The 6,322-nt window shown below is 47.4% G+C and overlaps 1 pseudogene; it reads right to left on the reverse strand.

The window, feature by feature from the left end:
- LOC119334011 lies at window positions 1-2,025 on the reverse strand (annotated as a pseudogene).
- Window positions 2,026-6,322: the final 4,297 nt, after the last annotated feature.

Raw genomic sequence — 6,322 nt, forward strand, 5'->3', positions numbered from 1 at the left:
TCATCTCTCATAACAGCACCCGCTGTGCCTCTTAGCTGATCATGATCAAAAAAAGCATCCACATTCAATTTAACAAACCCCCTAGGAGGTCTGCACCATCCTTCATTCTTTCTCTTTGCTTTAGGAGAGTGGGCATTTACATAGTTCGCTGTTATAGCCCTAATCCCCATCGAGGTCTGGGACGCCTCTTGAGACTTACCCTCATGGACTAGTTTCCGTCTATTTCACCATAAATACCAAGTAGCCATAGCGATTAGTTCCCCTGCATTCCGGGAGCCCAAGATGTGTAGTCATGATCAGGCATAGGGAGTAAGAATTCAAGGACTGCCTCTCCTGCACGATCAATGACGCAAGCTTTTTTCACCACTTCATACAACCCCAAATATTCCCACACTTCCTTTGCCTTCTGGCATAGAAATAATATATGTCTTGTGTCTTCTGGACCATCCAAACATGCTGGGCATATTGGCTGAGTTTTTATATGTCTGTTGGCCAATGTAAAGCGACACGGTAGGGTCCCGTGGAGCGTCCACCAAATAAAAAATTTAACCTTTGCCGGACAAGCTAATTTCCAGATCTTACCCCAAATAGGATTGACGTTACTTCTGCCCATGCCATTTGAGTATTCTAACTTCCTCCCATGTTGCTTATTCCATTCCTTCAAATAAGATGATTGTACAGTGAATAAACCGTTTTTTGTATAGCTCCACACAATAAAGTCCGACATATTATGCATAGATATCGGGGTCGCTAGTACTCTACGGGCATCAATTGGCCACAAAGTTTGTCTCACCAACTCTTCATCCCAACCATTTGTGACTGGGTTAATAAGATCATAAACTTTCGTCAGTAGATTCCCCCTTCTAGGTGTAATAATTTTCCTGTCTGCACAATTTGGGATCCATGCATCTCTCCGTATGTCAATATTTTCTCCCGTTCCTACTCTCCATGTATAGCCGTTCTTGAGAGAGTCCACTCCCGCCATAATGCTTTGCCAAGTAAAGGAGGCGCCCTTTTTTAATACCGCGCTCATCAAATCACCTTCGGGGAAATACTTGGCTCTTAGGATTGTCGCACATAACGATTCAGGATTGTCCACGAGACGCCACACTTGCTTCGCTAATAAAGCTAGGTTAAAACAGTGTATATCACGGAAACCCATTCCTCCTTGGTCTTTTGGAACACACAACTTCCACCATGCCATCCAGTGCATCCTTTTCTGATTGTCCTCGTCACCCCATCAAAATTGCGCCATCGTGTCTATGATTCCTTTGCAAATCTTTTTAGGAATTTGAAATACGGACATTGCATATGTTGGGATAGCTTGAACAACAGACTTAAGCAAGATTTCCTTCCCACGCGCCGATAACAACTTTTCTTTCCAACCACTAATCTTCATAATAATACGACCAATCAAGAACTGAAAACAATCGCTTTTATCCATGCCCACATTGGCAGGTAATCCCAAATATTTATCATTAAGTGCCTCGGTCATAATATTTAGAATTGTACATATTTGCCTTTGTCCTCCACTTCCGTATTGGGACTAAAAAATATGCTGGATTTTTCGACACTCACCATCTGCCCCGAGGCGGCACAGTAAGAGTCCAGAACCGCTTTAAGGACCTCCGCGTTCATTGCATTTTCTCGCATGAGGATCGAAGAATCATCCGCAAATAATAGATTGGAAACTGAGGGAGCTTCCCTGCTAACCTTTATGCCGAAGATACTTCCTCTCTCCCCCGCATTTGTTAAAAGGGCAGTCAGGCCCTCCGTACATAACATGAATAAGTAGGGGGAGAGGGGATCCCCCTGCCTTAGCCCTCTAGTGGGTTTGAAGCTATCAGTCTCATCTGCATTAAACCGAATCCTGTACTCCACAGAGGACACACATTGCATAATCAAATTCACCAAGTTTTCTTTCAAACCCAGCTTCAACAAAATTGCTTTCAAGAAAGACCACTCCACTCGGTCATAAGCTTTGTGCATGTCCAACTTGATTGCACAAAACCCTTCCCTCCCCATTCTTTTCTTTTTTTATTGTGTGGAAACACTCATATGCTACCAAAATATTATCTTTGATTAGTCTCCCAGGGACAAAAGCACTCTGAGTTGGGCTGATAATGTCTGACAAAATTAATTTGAGACGCGCTGCAATCATTTTTGAAATAATCTTATACACCACATTGCATAAACTAATAGGTCTAAATTGAGTAACCTTTTCTAGGGAGTTAACCTTTGGGATCATGACAATTGCAGTATCGTTCAATCCTGCCGGTATTGAACATGTATTCACCGCCTGGAGTACTTCTTTTGTCAGGTCCTCTCCCAACATAGGCCAAAATCTCTTATATAAACTGGCGTGTAGACCATCTGGACCCGGCGCTTTTAAATCATCAATGTCAAACAAGGCTTTCTTAACTTCCACTGTCGTATACGGGGCCATGAGTGCCCTATTCATCTCGTCTGTCAGTTTTCTTTTAACAAGATAGAGAACTCTCGGATCTGGTTGAGAGACTTCTGACGTGAAGAGTTTTGAAAAGTACCCTTTAATATAATCCTTCATTTCCGCACCTTGCACCCAGACTCCATCGTCCCCAAGCAATTTTTTAATCTGGTTTCTTTTCTTTCTAGCTGTTGCCGCGTTATGGAAAAAAGAAGTCTTGCGATCCCCATGCAATAACCAATTTGCACGACCACATTGTACCCAATAAATCTCCTCTTGTTCCAGCAAATTTTCGATGAGAACCAAAATCTCCTTTTGTCGTGCTTGGGAATCCACAGTCATAGGGCCTCTTCGTAGTTTTTCCAACTCTTTTTCGAGCTTTTTTATTCTATGCTTTGGGCCTCTCAAAACCTCACGATCCCAAATGTGCAAATCTGATTGAATTGCACGAGTACGATCAGCGAGCTTTGGCCCAATACCCATCATCTTTGCCTTTTCCCATGCTGTACGAACAATTTCATCAACCGTTTCCTCCTTGAGCCATCGAGCTTCAAATTGTTTTACTCGTCCCCTTGGGGCGTTAAAAATATTTCCATCAAAATATTCCGTATCCAGTATGAGTGGACGGTGATCAGAATGAACATGTTCCTCATTAATTATCGCGGCCCGAGGGAATTTATTCGCCCATTCCACATTGCACACCGCGCGGTCCAGCCTATCTCTAGTATCGCCTCTCTTCCAAGTGAAGGGGTCACCAATACAACCCATATCCTCGAGGCCACACTCCCCTAAACAGTTACGAAAATCTCTCATCATAGCATTTGGTCTTACATTTCCGCCCTCTTTTTCTAATGACAGTAAAATTTCATTAAAATCCTCTAAGATCACCCAGGGATGATGACCCAGACTATGTAAATTCCTAATATTATCCCACGATAACTTACGATCACTCCAAACCGGATGACCATAAAAACCCGTGAACCGCCAATGTACATCATCATCATTCATAAAAAGAATGTCAATAAAATGAGACGACACATAATTCGAAACAACTTTATTGAACTTATTATAGTACAAGACTAGGCCACCGGACCGACCATCACTCTCCACTACAATCATCGAATCAAAAGATAAATAACAACACAACTCATCGGCTTTACATTTATTCAAGTGTGACTCCGAGAGAAAAATCAAATCAGCCTTGGTACGCTGCTGGAGCTCCAAGAGCTCACGAACTGCCGTGGGGGAGAGCATACCGCGATAGTTCCACCTAGGATTCTCATTTGGCCCGGCGGTCCTCCTCCTAGGAGGCCGCCGATGTGCCATCATCTCCAACCGACTCCCTCCTCTGTTTCCTTTGCTACATGTGTGACTATACCATCCCCATCCCTCATAGTGTCAACTCTACCCATACAGACTCTTTTAGGAGAAACAGTCATCTCACCATACAACACATGTTCATAGCTATCCATTTCCCTCTCAAAAGAAAAATTTTGGTCACTCCCTGTTGGTGGTACCCCAAAAGGATTACCCCTCTTTTCCCCTATGATCTCTTTTCGAGCACTCTCAGCTTTCTCTTCCCCTCCCTTATTTTTACCTTTCCTCTCCTTTCTTTTTGCGTGGCTGTTGGTGTCAAAACCGGCGGATCTCGGGTAGGGGGTCCTGAACTGTGCGTCTAGGCCAGATGGTAACAGGAGGCAAGGGACACGAAGTTTTACCCAGGTTCGGGCCCTCTTGATGGAGGTAAAACCCTACGTCCTGCTTGATTAATATTGATGATATGGGTAGTACAAGAGTAGATCTACCACGAGATCGGAGAGGCTAAACCCTAGAAGCTAGCCTATGGTATGATTGTTGTTCTGTCTGTTGTCCTACGGGCTAAAACCCTCCGGTTTATATAGGCACCGGAGAGGGTAAGGGAACACAAAGTCGGTTACAATGGTAGGAGAACTACATATCCGTATCGCCAAGCTTGCCTTCCACGCCAAGGAAAGTCCCTCCCGGACACGGGACAAAGTCTTCAATCTTGTATCTTCATAGTCCAGGAGTACGGCTGAAGGTATAGTCCGGCCATCCGGACACCCCCTAATCCAGGACTCCCTCAGTAGCCCCTGAACCAGGCTTCAATGACGACGAGTCCAGCGCGCAGTTTGTCTTCGGCATTGCAAGGCGGGTTCCTCCTCCAAATACTTCATAGAAGATTTTGAACACAAAGATAGTGTGTGGCTCTGCAAAATAAGTTTCCATATATTGCCACAGAGAGAATAATATTTACACAAATCTAATCTACTGACGTATTCCGTAGTGTGACATCCCACCACGGCCAAGCCTTTATTCGAATCGTTTTATTGTCCCACCTCAGCGTGTCATGCGAGGCGGTTTCCTTGGCACGTCTCGTCGAAGCAGAGATCGTGTCCCCTTATTCCGGGATTCTCATCAATACGGGCGTGGGTAACCCAACCGCGCCATTGATTACGTCGCTTGGGGATAAGCGAGTTTTACCAGGCTGGCGGGGACACGTAGTTGTGTCCACCCATATAAGGGGATAAGGATCCACCTTTTCACCTATGCCTTCTTCCTCCTTTGCCTATCCATTCTCGCGCACTCGAGCTCCAGCGCCCAAGTCCGCACTCCCCATCTCAACCTTCTCCAGCCATGTCCGGAGCGGGAGGCAAGTGGATGGTCTCCTCCGTCACGGAGGGACACATAAAAAAACTGAGGAAGGCCGGATACTTGTCTAACGACATCGCGCACTGGCTTCCCGAAGAGGGGCAGCTCCTCCCCACCCCAAGGCCCCATGAGAGGGTAGTGTTCCTTCCCCACTTCCTCTGCGGACTGGGTTTTCCTATCCACCCATTCGTCCGGGGACTCATGTTCTACTACGGCCTGGATTTCCATGATCTGGCCCCGAACTTCATCCTCAACATCTCGGCGTTTATCGTCGTGTGCGAGGCTTTCCTCTGCATCCGCCCCCATTTCGGCCTATGGCTCAAGACTTTCAATGTCAAGCCGAAGGTGGTGCGCGGCAACCAGGCGGAGTGCGGAGGCGCCATGGTGGGCAAGATGCCCAACGTCTTATGGCTCGAGGGCTCCTTTGTGGAGACCCTGAAGGGGTGGCAATCGGGGTGGTTTTACATCACCGAGCCGCGCGACCCTGAGTGGGTCGCAGCCCCCGAGTTCCGGTCCGGACCCCCAACGCGGCTCACGTCCTGGAAAGAGAAGGGCCTGTCGTGGGGCAGCAAAGGAGAGGTGACTGGACTACAAACATGCATCCAAACCCTGGTGGACAAGCAGCTCAAGCTTGTCAACATAGTCCAGGTCATGCTCATCCGCCAGATCCTCCCGTGTCAACAACGGACCTTCAATCTGTGGGAGTTCAACCCGGCGCAACACCGAACTCTGAGCAGGCTCTTCGACACGACGTACGAAGATGTCTGGAAGGTGCTTTTCAAGGGCGCCAAGGCTCCCGCATCCGCTATCGAGGATCGCGGATTCAGCGCACAGCGTCACGCCAGCGCGGTAAGTTGTTTGTGCCTTTTACAGGGTATTAGTTTTTCATAGTTTAACTCTATGCGGGATCTAAGCTTCCTTACCTTTGACAGGTTTGGCAGGCGAAGTCCGGACAGATCGACTGTCCGGCTCCTTTGCCCGAAGACCCAGCCGATGCCCGCTTGGTGAAGTTGCTGGTTCCGGCACCCTATGTGGTGCCGGAGAAGAAGGCCACGGGGACTCGAAAAAGTGCCCGGCGCCGGGAGGTGTCGGGTTCATCATCCGACGGCTCCAAGGCGCATTCCTCCCGTGAAGACGAGGAGGAAGAAGAAGAGACCTCTCCCCCTCCAGCGGGGGAAGAGAAGAAAAGGAAGGCCGCCCCCACTG

The sequence above is a fragment of the Triticum dicoccoides genome, chromosome 7A, assembly GCF_002162155.2.
Source record: "Triticum dicoccoides isolate Atlit2015 ecotype Zavitan chromosome 7A, WEW_v2.0, whole genome shotgun sequence".
Lineage (NCBI taxonomy): Eukaryota > Viridiplantae > Streptophyta > Magnoliopsida > Poales > Poaceae > Triticum > Triticum dicoccoides.